Source organism: Stomoxys calcitrans, chromosome 3 (assembly GCF_963082655.1).
Source record: "Stomoxys calcitrans chromosome 3, idStoCalc2.1, whole genome shotgun sequence".
Lineage (NCBI taxonomy): Eukaryota > Metazoa > Arthropoda > Insecta > Diptera > Muscidae > Stomoxys > Stomoxys calcitrans.
In genome coordinates, this window is record NC_081554.1 from 155,892,256 (window position 1) to 155,906,051 (window position 13,796).

Consider the following 13,796-nt stretch of genomic DNA (forward strand, 5'->3'; position numbering starts at 1 on the left):
CAAAAAAAAATGCCAACACCTTGGTAGTTTTGAGCTTAACTCAATTACTGTTGATCTTCATATTTGGTATGGAGACTTTCCAGGTTTCGTTTTTAAATTATTTTATAGCTGGAACACTTCCTTTCTCATATCATGATCTTGAAGTGCAAAATTGCAAATTTTCCGAAGAACATTCCTTAAAGGAACAGAGTCAAACTTCTCACATAACAATAAGTGCTGTTCATTTCAAGTTTAAGCTCAATGATAAGGAAACTCCTTTTTTGATAGCCGAGTCCGAACGGCGAGCCACAGTACGATACTTCTTCGGGAATAATTTTTATTTACATGGCAGATCTATAAGTGTAATGATTGAAATAAGTTACACTTCACTGCGGCAAATAACTTCTGTTTCTATGAAGAACTCAGATTGATCTAGAGACTTTGTTAAGAACTTTTCTTCCGAAAACGCCTTGAGTACTTCCGCGCTTCCGAACGATATGAGATAACATTAGTTGCATATAGTAAATGTTGGAAGCGATTTTTTCCGCCCAATGGTCTTTAGTTTTAAACTATCTCGAAGATATCCTAATGAAACACACTATTGGTCCACCAAAGTATGAAGAGAGAAGAAAGTGGCAAAAATGGAAGTAAAGGTCAGAATCCTAAAGTAGTCCAGAATGACGTGAGTACTCTGCGCTTGGAGGGAGTCTAGGCCCTGAAAGAGGAGTTCGACCGCAATCATATGCCTTCTCCCCGCAATGTAAAGTAATAAGAAGTGCTTGACCGTCTCCAATTCTCCCCGTGTCCAGCGCGACTTCAAAAACCTGATGTTGACCAGTTAGGTCTCCTATCAGCAGTTTGAGGTCATGCTTCTTAAGCCCAGAAAATATGACGTCCTCTTCTGTGAAATACTCAGACAAGGGCCTTGGTCGCCTTGCAATCTACAGCATGAGCTTCAGCTCCATTTATCCGGCCAACATAGAAAATATCAATTTCACCAAGTAGCGAGCAAAGGGGCCAGCGTTGACCAGCGTGTTGAGTAGTCCCCAGTTCATACTTCGTCTCTATAAACGAGCCATCCTCAATTTGTAAAGAAACTCCTTGCATCTCCTAACCAGTCTCGATCTCACATGGTCAAACGCCAACACCGTTTGACCATGTGAACAGTAGTTTCATCAGCGTCTCCAATGATTTCAGAAGAGTGAAAACCTCCGCCTGAAACACGCTAGACCCATTCAGAAGCCTACATGATCCAAAAGCTCCCTCTAAGGGAAAAGACCAATCCTTCCACAAATAAGTACCCCCTGGCAGGGACGATGCCATGACTTTATTTTGGGGGTCCTCAAAATACCAAAGAACTACCAAACAATAACAAGTACTTATACGCGCTAACATTCGAAAAATAAATAATATTTTTGTGGGAGGTCCGGCTCCAATGGCCTCTGGCTACATCCCCGTTCTCTGGTACATAGCCTGTTGCACTGCATATACCCTGCCGCAAGACCATCTCCTAACAGAAAGTATTAGTGCCCACATTTCAAAGAACGCCATTTTCTTGACTCTTTCAGTTTAAGGGCCCTCTACGTTGGGAAGTAAGTTAAATCAGCTCTACCCCATTAGGAACAGGTCCCCTGAAAACATCAAGCTTCAGCCTGACCTAAGCATCCAACTCCTACCAACTAGAGGGCTTTCGCTCGACCAGACATTCATTCTCCCATTTTTAGCCAAGAATCACTCGCACATAGTTGGACTTCAGTGACAGCGTCAGCCTTATCCTATCCAGGACAGGACCTCTGAAAACCAAGTTTCAGTTTCCTTTTTATTGAGCCAAATTTAACGAAATTTAAAATTGTCGACGATAAATAAAGACAAAATTCTGTTAATTCGTAAGGCTTGATGGAAAAAAAGCAACTGGGTGAAGTGGCAACTTTGTGCGGAATGCGCATTTATTTTGCGATGGATTCGTAGTACTTAGATGCAGAAGCTATATGTAGGCGCTCGCGATTTTTTGATCAATACTTGTATTGTATTGTTGAAGTTGAATACCTCTTTAGGGAAGAGCTTAGCTTTATGCTTAACGCCTGGAGAGAACATCAGAAAAATGTCAGTGGTTGTTATCCCCTTACTAATGCTGGCGATATTTGTGAACTGTTTTATCGGTTGATCAGTGACTCTCAGTGGCACGAATTCGGACTCGGATTCCCATATTATTGAACTACTTATTTGAAGCGGACAGCACTCATTAATGTGAGACAAGTATCCCTGCTGTTTCTTTATAGAATTTCCATTTGCAATTGTACTGTCTTCAATGAGTTTCTTACGTGAGCATAGAGCGTGCGCAATACCGCGAAATAGGGAAGTTACAGTCATAGGAGTAACGTAACAAATTCCATTTCTTTGATTTAGCGCTCGAGTGAATTTAGTGGGATTTCTAAAAATTAATCGAACTATACAGATAGATACGCTCACGGGCGTATCATAGATCGAGTGCAGATGACGCTTGGGGTAAACACATTTATTAAGTCACTGAAAAGCATAGTCCCAAAATTGATGGGTCATGTATGAGCAACGGTGATCTCTCTTAACTTTTGCTCTAATATACCAGGACACCTCACTCTGTAGAATCGAAAAAGTGAGTCTTACAGAGACCTAAGAATTCAAATCTTTATTGCAAGAGCGATAGTCGTGGGTTCGATTCTACATTGCATATCGCTTTAGTTATATCACATTGTACAAACATTTATTAAGTGATCTAGACTGCTACTATAGCGAACCCAAGTTAACACACTGTCTATGCACCGATCAAATACGTGATATCATCTCCACCATGCAAAATTAATAGTTAGTCTGCCCCTTTTGGAATTGATTACCTAATAGATAATAATTTTTTATGACTTGAGTTTTTCGTGATGGCAAAACTGTATGATAATTGTAAAAGTCATCTATGAAAGTGAAAAGTGTACAGTCTACTTTGCCATTTCAACTTGGATAAACTCCCAAATGAGCAACGACTGCAAAGCGTTGAAATTTATTCTCTGTGACAACAGCTCTATGAAATTCCACTATTTTATAGAAAAATTCCGCTCAGCGATGAGCCTCATTCTCTGCTAGATGGATATGTAAAGAAGCAAAATCGTCGCAACTGGGGTAAAGACGAATCACATGCCGTACAAGAGTTACCAATGAATACTGAAAAACAACAGTTTGGTTGCTTTGAGTTTTTTTATACCCTCCACCATAAGATGGGGGGTATACTAATTTCGTCATTCTGTTTGTAACTACTCGAAATATTCGTCTGAGACCCCATAAAGTATATATATTCTTGATCGTCGCGACATTTTATGTCGATCTAGCCATGTCCGTGCGTTTGTCCGTCCGTCCGTCCGTCCGTCCGTCCGTCCGTCCGTCCGTCCGTCCGTCCGTCCGTCTGTCGAAAGCATGCTAACTTCCGAAGGAGTAAAGCTAGCCGCTTGAAATTTTGCACAAATACTTCTTATTAGTGTAGGTCGGTTGGTATTGTAAATGGGCCATATCGGTCCATGTTTTGATATATCTGCCATATAAACCGATCTTGGGTCTTGACTTCTTGAGCCTCTAGAGTGCGCAATTCTTTTCCGATTGGAATGAAATTTTGCACGACGTGTTTTCTTATGATATCCAACAACTCTGCCAAGTATGGTTCAAATCGGTTCATAACCTGATATAGGTGTCATATAAACCGATCTTGGGTCTTGATTTCTTGAGCCTCTAGAGTGCGCAATTCTTATCCGATTGAAATGAAATTTTGCACGACGTGTTTTGTTATTATATCCAACAAATGTGCCAAGTATGGTTCAAATCGGTTCATAACCTGATATAGTTGCCATATAAACCGATCTTGGGTCTTGACTTCTTGAGCCTCTAGAGGGCGCAATTCTTATCCGATTGGAATGGAATTTCGCACGACGTGTTTTGTTATGATACCCAACAACTGTGCCAAGTATGGTTTAAATCGGTTCATAACCTGATATAGCTGCCATATAAACCGATCTTGGGTCTTGACTTCTTGAGCCTCTAGAGGGCACAATTCTTATCCGATTTGAATGAGTTTTTGCACGAAGTATTTCGTCATAATATTCAACAACTGTGCCAAGTATGGTTCAAATCGGTCCATAACCTGATATACCTGCCATATAAACCGATCTGGGATCTTGACTTCTTGAGCCTCCAGAGGTCGCAATTATTATCCGATTTGCCTGAAATTTTGTACGACGGATTCTCTCATGACCATTAACATACGTGTTTATTATGGTCTGAATCAGTCTATAGCCCGATACAGCTCCCATATAAATCGATCTCTCAATTTTACTTCTTGAGCCCACAAAGAGTGCAATTCTTATTCGAATTGGCTGACATTTTACACAGGTCTCCAACATAAATATAATTTAATTGTGGTCCAAACCGGACCATATCTTAATATCGCTCTAATCGCAGAGAAAATCTTTTCTTATACCCTTTTTTTTTTGCCTAAGAAGTGATGCCGGGAAAAGAACTCGACAAATGCGATCCATGGTGGAGGGTATATAAGATTCGGCCCGGCCGAACTTAACACGCTTTTACTTGTTTTTTTATTGAAAATTGGTATGGTCTATCAAATTCAAGCATAAAGATATACATATTAGAACTTCATTTATATCAGTGGCATTGTTTCTTTAGTTACAAATAAAGTTTTCTGTTTAGTTTTTGTATAAATAACATGGCATTAAGTTCGACCGGGTCGAATTTTCGTACCAAACACCTCGGATTTATATATTAAACACCTCTCTTCATGATCCGTTGAAAAATTCATCATTTATGAAACCATAGCAGCTATATCGATATATGGTCCCATTTATACCCAACCCGATGGGTCTCATACAATTCACTGTTCTAGACTGTAAAACAGAATATTGTTCTACATGACAGCTATATCTGAATATAGTCCGACCTCTACCATATTCGGGAAAAATATGCACGTAAGGGTTTAATACAACTCATTGTACCAAATTTTAGAAAAATCTGTTAATAAATGCACCTTTTATGGGCAGCTATATTCAAATATAAACCGATCTAAATCATATAGAAAACTGTGCAAAATTCTAGCGAAATCAGATATATGCGTCTTTTATGGGGCCAAGGCTTTTAATCGGCATAGCATATGGATGACGAAAAGCCTAACACAGATAACTGTGGAAATTTCAGCGAAATTGGGTAATAACCGCCGCTTTTATGGGCTCAAGAACTTACATTGGGAGATCGGTATATCTCGACCGTATTCGGTTTAAATTTCGAGGGGCCTAACACAACCCACTGTGCCGAACTTCAAAGAAATCTGTTAACAAAAGCGCCTTTTATGGATCCAATACCTTATATACTTTAAAGTGCCGAAAATAGATATTTCGATGTGTTGGTAACAAATTGATTTCAAGCCATGTCAGAGTTTGTTATCCCTGCAAAATTGACAAGACTCTGCCGGATGACACTTGCTGATACACGTTCCTCAGTAAGAATAGGAAACGATCTCTCCGAGCCATTTAATACCAAATGAGGTTTCACGTGTGATCTCCTTAATATCCAGTTGGAGAAGATTATAAAAGATGCAGATGTGAATAGATGTGGCATACTACTCACAAGAGAACAAATGCTGCTCGCCTATGCCGACAACATCGATATCATAGGTCTGTCACCGGAAGTAGTAACTGCAGCCTTTGGGAGAATCGAAAGAGAGTAGTGAAAATAGGTTTGACAGTAAATGGAGATAAGACGAAATGGATGGTTTCAAGTCCTAGAACACCAATCCGAAGGAAATGAAGAAAGTTGGGAACCACAACTTTGAGATAGTCAGCAACTTTATCTAACCAAAACGAAAATGCCCAAACTGAAACGAATGACAACAGTTTTGAAATAAAGCGAAGACTGATACAGGCAAATATATGCTGCTTTGGATTAAGTAGGCAGTTTAGAAACAAGGCCACCTTTCGACAGACGAAGATCACACTAAACCAGACACTGATGCAACCCATGTTGTTACACAGTTCTGTGCCATGGGTACTTGTCAGGTACACGATTCATTGCTGGGAGTGTTTGAGAGAAAGATTCTTCGTAAAACTTGGTGTCAGAAATTCAAGAATGAGCGCAGAAGATCGAGGCGATCGGAACGCTATTCTACGTTCGGTTTGTGGAACAAATGTTCTTTCATAGCCAATTAAAGTAAAGTAAAGCCACCGTATCGCAGAGGTTAGCATGTCCGCCGATGACGCTGAACGCCTGAGTTCGAATCCTGGCGAGACTATCAGAATGGAGAGTGAGTGGAATGTTAATGGGCAAAATTTGCATTGCTATTTGCAAAGTAAACAATTTAACAAAATTAATAAACTCGCATCCTTCGGTGGGCGGTATAAAAATCAATTGTTTAGAGTTAGAAAATTATTTCCGATTTGTCTGAAATTTATCATGAAGTGTTCAGTTTGTACTTCCAACAATTATGCCAAGTATGGTCTACATCGGCTGAATATAGTTTCGGTTTTTAAGCCTAGAGGGTACAATTTTTATCCGATTTGGCTGGCATTTTGTACAATGACTTCTTCTACAACCTTAAATACACGTGGCAAATAGAGTCTGAATCCTTTATTTATCTCCGACAGACCAATATGACAACTAAAAACGTGGTAAGTTTGGCCGGGCCAAATCGTCGGTTCCCATCACCATGGACTCTGCTAAAAATTTGCCTTTGTTTACTCAGATCGTATTTGACCGTAGCGATTATTATGAAGTCATATCGGGAAATCGGTTTTTAATGGCCCTTATCAGTTTATAGATCTATTCGGATCATACTTGGCACGGGCAAAAGTATTTGTATGAAATTTTTGCAAATCAGGTGAAAACTGAGGCCTCTGGAAGATCAGGAAACCCAATCCGGTGATCTGTTTATATAGGGACTATATCAGTATATAGACAGTTTCGGATCATACTTGGAATTGAAGCAGAAGTCCGTGTCGAATTGCAGGCAAATTAGATGAAACCTGAGGCATTTGGGGCCTGAATTCAAATCCAGGTATATTGTTTTTATGGGGGCTATATCAGTTTATAGACCAATTAGGATCATACTCGGCACTGATGTTACAAGTCAGAATGAAAGCCTTTGTCCTTGTGCCAAATTTCAATCAAATGGGATCAGTTTTCATCATATTTGCTTCTGGCTTCTGGAGCTGAAGACATCAAATCTGGATATCGGTTTGTATGGGGGCTATATCAGTTTATAGACCGAATCGGATCATATTCGGCATTGATGTCAAAGTTTGCCCCTGTTCCTTAGTGGAATGTTCATGGGCAAAATATGCATTTGTTAAAATGTTCACTTAATTTGAAAGATACAAACCTTCTATTGCCCGTTATATTGCACTTTCCATCGATTTAACCAGGTACAGTGGTTCAGTACTTTTATTAACATAAATTACGATTCTGACGATGTGTCATCTCATTACCTGAAATATTCAGTGGTGCTATAAAGCACATACTATGCTTCTTTTGGATGAAGGAGACAGTTGTGACCGTGGCAGCTTATACCTACTACAGAAAGGAACAAATTCCGTTATCTACAGATTTAAGCCTGTAAAAAAAAAATCTTTGTTTTCGATGGATTAACACATAACTTAAACCTAGCGTAACGCGTAAACCATTTTCCTTAGACCACTTTAATGTAGTGTAACGGGATTTCTGGTTGAAGCCGTTAAATGTCCACCTAACCGCAATTGCCGCCTCGACAGCATACGAGTCTACTATACCATATGTTATAAATTTCACGAAAATAAATAGTGTTAGAAGCAATTGGTAGTAAGTCAACTTGCAACCTGCAAAAGAAACCCTCATACTTCAATTTGATATGCCACTCTTAGTTGACAAAGCGAGAAAAATAACAAGGAAGTCTGTGAATAAATCATTTTATTGACTTTATCCTTTGATAAAATCGTTATAATTATTAACTAGCAGGCTTGGCTACGATTGAGAAAAATTATTTATTTTCTCTGGATATGAATCGCTATTAAAACGTATATAACACAAATGCAACATATAGGGCATTCTATAAAAAATACGATTTTGAAGAGTTATATTTTATTTTGAAGAGTTATATTTTATTTTTTTAACTTTATTACAAGTTTCTAATAAGTCATCCAATAATTAAAGTCATCACAATCTGTCCAACCCAAAGTAAAGTTTTTTTATAGGTTAAAGAGCCACACTCTGATAGATGTAGAATCACTTAATCTCATTGCAAACCAAATTTGTTTTAATTTTGTATATGATATAGGTCAACTTCTGACTACGGCAATGTATGCTGAGGTTTCAAGATTTGGATATAAATTTTTTCAAGCATAATGTGCGAAGAATGTGACTCATATGCCCCTTTAGCCTGAAAAAGCTCAATTGACAAACCCTTGCCGCCGTGTCTATCGGCATCACTCTAGAATCGGATATTCGTTAATAAAGGCTAAACTTTGAAGATATAGCCCATCTTGGAATTTAGCATACCTATGAAAAAAATAGAATCTGCGTAAAGTTTCAACTCATTATCTTCATTTTTAAAGAATGTTGCGTGATTTCAACAGACAGATGGACGGACATGGCTGAATCCTCTTAGACTTTTACGACAATCAAGAATATATACATTATAAAGGGTCCGAAATGGATATTTCGATAGGTTGCCAACGGAATGACAAAATGAATATACCCCCATCCTTCGGTGAAGGATATACAATTCCAAACCATATGCTTAGTGGCGTGTACTCAATATAAAGTTAAAAGTTAGTTAACTTTGTCAGTCAGATGCAGACCTGTCTCCTTTTTGTAACTTATATAAAGGGAAACAAGTAAAAAGGCGATAAGTTCGGCCGGGCCGAACTTAGGATACCCACCACCTCGGGTATATATGTAAACCACCTTCCATCAAAATCCAGTGAAAATTCCATACCTTATGTCCCATAGCAGTTATATCGCAATAAGATCCGATTTGGATCAAATACTAATAAGTACAAGTCATTATTCCATTGTGCAATATATAACAAAATATTGGTCTTTTTAGTAGTTATATCTAAAAATAAACCGACCTGAACTATATACGACACGGATGTCGAAAAGCATAACATAAGTCAGTGTTTCAAATTTCAGTGCAATCGGATTAAAAATGCGCCTTTTATGCACCAAGACTTCAAATCGAGAGATCGGTCTATATGGCAGCTATATGCAAATCTTGATCGATCTAGACCAAATTGCAGAAATATGTGGAGGGGCTTAACTTAACTCTTTGTCCCAAATTTCGGCAACATCGGACAATAAATGCGCTTTTTATGGCCCCAAAACCTAAAACCGAGAGATCGGTCTATATGGCAGCTATATTCAAATCTGGACCGATCTAAGCCAAATTGATAGAGAATGTTGAAGAGCCTAACACAACTCACTGCCCCAAATTTCCGCAAAATCGGATAATAAATGTGGCTTTTATGGGCCTAAGACCCTAAATTGGAGGATCGGTCTATATGACAGCTATATCCAAATCTGAACCGATCTGAGCTATATTGATGGAGAATGTCGAACGGCCTAAGACAACTCACTGTCCCAAATTTCATCAAAATCGGATAATAAATATGGATTTTATGGGCCTAAGACCCTAAATTGAAGGATCGGTCTATATGGCAGCTATATCTAAATCTGGACCGATCTAAGCCATATTAACGGAGGATGTCGAAGAGCCTAACACAACTCACTGTCCCAAATTTAAGCAAAATCGGATAATAAATTTGGCTTTTATTGGCCTAAGACCCTAAATCAGCGGATCGGTCTATATGGGGGCTATATCAATATATAGTCCGATATAGCCCATCTTCGAACTTAACCTGCTTATGGACAAAAAAAGAGTCTGTGTAAAGTTTCAGCTCAATATATCTATTTTTGAAGACTGTAGCGTGATTTCAACAGACAGACGGACGGACATGTCTAGATCGTCTTAGATTTTTACGCTGATCAAGTAAATATATACTTTATAGGGTCGGAAATGAATATTTCGATGTGTTGCAAACGGAATGACAAAATGAATATACCCCCATCCTTCGGTGGTGGGTATGAAAACAGAACTTTATTACATGGAACAGGAAGGAGGTACTAGATGTTAACTTTGTATCGGAAGATATAAGCGGGAGGATATGTGACTGGGAAGTGTTGGATGACCACAGATGCTCTCAGCATGTCCCAGAGCCAAACCAAGGGGCAAAGGCCACTGCCATGATGGATTCCAAGTTGCAAAAAATTCTTCAAGAGGGCGAAGGCCACAAAGGCACCACACTATCGGGACAGCTATAAAGCTGCGGTAAGAATATGCAAGGGCGAACTGAGAAATTCTTGTAACAAACCTTGGGCGGAATTGTGCACCTCCGTGGAGGATACATCTGAGGCCTCAAGGCTAAGAAAAATCATCTCCTCATGACCTATTATGATGTGATATATTCAAAAGTCAGACAATGTCTGGACAATATTTAGTGAGGAAACACTTGAACTACTCGTTGAAACACATTACCCGGGAAACTCTCCAACGGACAACGTGAAGCCAGAATATGTTACACTGGTACGAATTTGTCGAAGGTTGTTGGTGAAATTATGTCTGAGTCGAACATCTTTTGGGCGAAAAAAGTTTCGACTCCTTTAAGTCGGCTGGCACTGATGATATATGACCTCGGCATAGGGATATATGTATATTGTGATTGTATCAATATGTCGTATGGGGATGGTGGGACACCAAGGTCATTTTCATTCCAAAAGCAAGAAAACCAGACCGAAAGATTCTTGCCCTATTACTTTGTCATCCTCTATGTTGAATACTCTAGAGTGCTTGATACAAACATATCTAAGTGCAAAGATACCTGGAGGTTGCCTGTCTCGGCAACAATATGTATATATTAAGAGCAAATAGACTGAAATAGCCCTTCACAACTCAAGGAATGTAATTTACAATGGTAGCCTTTCTGGACATTGAAGGTGGTATTTCGGTGGCTATTGTGGTTAGGAGAAAGTTCCCAGCACTCTTAGAGATATACTTCAGGAAGCTCTACGACCGACAACGAAGTGGGCTCCCAAAAGTTATCTAGGTAAATCCGTGTGGGACAGAAGTAGTTTTTTCAGCAGTAAATACAAGTAACCGCATTGGCACATGTCTTCTTGGGAGGAGAGACAACTCAATTCACAGAAAGCGCAAAATACCTGGGTGTTGAGTTGCACAGGAAATTGAACTTCAAATCAAACACTTTGGAAAGGACAAGAAAGACAAATCTTTGCCTATACACCTGTAAGATAGTCTTTGTCAAAATGTGGGGGGACTTAAACCGCAAATCATGCACAGGCAGGTTAAGTTCAAAGACGGTTATGTTAAATTCAAAGAGGGACTTTATCAGACTGAATTTTGATATACCCTCTTTTTAAACCGATCTCCCTATTTAGGGTCTCAGCTGTATGGTACAGTGAATTGTAGTAGGCCTCTCAATAATTGTACTGATTATATTCTAGATCGGACTGTATTTGGATATAACTGATATATGTACTGATCTCATGATTTAAGGTCTTAAGCCCATACAAGCCTTTATTATTACCCGATTTTCGATGTAATTTGGCACAGTGAGTTATGTTTAAGTCCCCGACATCTGTGCCGAATAGGCTCCAAATCGGTTTAAGATCTTTGGCCCATAAAAACCGCATTTATTACCGGAATTTGCTGAAATTAAGCAAATTTAGTTAAGCAAAAACCCCCAATATTCTTTCCGACTATGTTATAGTCCTCACTAGACTGATCCCAAATTTTAAGGCCTAAGACCCATTAAAATAGCATTTATTTCCCGATTTCGCTGAAATTTAATACATTGAGCTGTGTTTTGTTCTTTGGCGTCTATATCAAATATTTTTAGATGTATTTCGCATATAGACCGATCTGGCAGTTAAAAATCTTTCTCCCATAATTGGCCTATTTATTACCCGATTTTGCTGAAATTTAGTACAGTGAGCTGTGTTAAACCCCTACACATACTGCCCATGTATATCGATCTCTCGATTTACGGTCTTGATCCCATATAAGACCCATTTCTTACCCGATTTCACAGAAATTTGGAGCAATAAAATGTGGCAAGTTTGTTCCAGAACAGATCATATTGCGACAAAACTTCTATGTGTTCAAAAACGGTGCATATTTCACCGGATTTTGACGAAATGTTGCTTACATATGCACCCAAGGAGGTGGCTATTCAAATTTCTGCTCGGTCGAACTATATGCCTTTTTATACCCTTCACCATAGGATGGCGGTATACTAATTTCGTCATTCAGCTTGTAACACAAAGCCATTGTAAATGGGAATAATCGGACTTTGTTAAGATATAGCTCTCATACAAACCGATCCCCCGATTATACTTCTTGAACCCGTAGAAAGAACAATTCTTATCCGATTTGTCTGAATTTTGTACTATGACTTTTACCGTGACATTCACCGTGACAAATGCGATCTATGGTGGAGGGTATATAAGATTCGGTCCGGCCGAACTTACCAAGCTTTTACTTGTTATCCATCACTTTTACTTGTCTGCCTATAAAGAGATACCGGGCAAAGAACTCGACAAGTGCAATTCCTAGTGTATGATATATAAGCTTCGACCCGGCCGAAAGCACGCTCTAACTTGTTACCTTTTATCACCTGACATCACCAAATTTACAACAGTGAATACGCCGAATACGGTACAGATAGGGCCATATTTAGATATAGCTGCCATTTATACCGATCATCTGATAAACATCATCATCTGATTTAGGTTAGAAGAGGATGACGCCAAGATGAATGCTTTAGCTTTAGAGTAGGCCATCGTGTGACCCATTGTTATTCCCCGTGAAATTTCCTTTCTTCCTCCCAACAGCTAGACCCACCTGACAGACAGGTTTCAATGCACTTCATAGTATCACTTTCCCGCTTCGATAAAAGTATGGTATCATATTTAAGGTCTTGAACTATTCTTAACACAGTTGTTGGAAGTTATAACAAAATACGTCGTGCAAAATTTCAGCCAAATCGGAAAGGAATGGCACACTCTAGACGCTCAAGAAGTCAAGACCCCAAATAGGTTTATATGACAGCTATATCAGGTTATGGACCGATTTCAACCATACAGTAGCACAGTTATTGGAAGTGCTACCAAAACACTACGTGTAAAATTTTAATAAAATCGGATAAGAATTGCGCCCTCTAGAGGCTCAAGAAGTCAAGACCCAAGATCGGTTTATATGGCAGCTATATCAAAACATGGACCGATTTGGCCCATTTACAATACCAACCTACCTACACTAATAAAAAGTATTTGTGCAAAATTTCAAGCTGCTAGCTTTACTCCTTCGAATGGTAGCGTGCTTTCGACAGACAGACGGACGGACGGAAGGACGGACAGACGGACGGACATGGCTAGATCGACTTATAATGTCATGACGATCAATAATATATATACTTTATAGGGTATTAGACGCATATTTCGAGGTGTTACAAACAGAATGACGAAATTAGTATACCCCCATCCTAATGGTGGAGGGTATAAAAATGGCTTAAGATTAGAATTTCACAATGGGTACATTTAGTGCTAATAGATATTGCTTTACGTGCTACAAATTCATTCACAATTTGACTTCATATACTTCAACTTATTCTACGATAGATATGTACTTAAATTAAAGGGACGAATTTATTTTGATAAAACTCTGAATAGTGAATTGTAATTTCGTCATCCTT

At 38.9% G+C, this 13,796-nt stretch overlaps 1 protein-coding gene across 1 annotated transcript in view; it reads left to right on the forward strand.

The window, feature by feature from the left end:
- LOC106088479 (acetylcholine receptor subunit alpha-type acr-16) overlaps nucleotides 1-13,796 on the forward strand; it is a 351,721-nt gene that overhangs the window by 225,489 nt on the left and 112,436 nt on the right. The gene's annotated exons all lie outside the window — the stretch shown is intronic.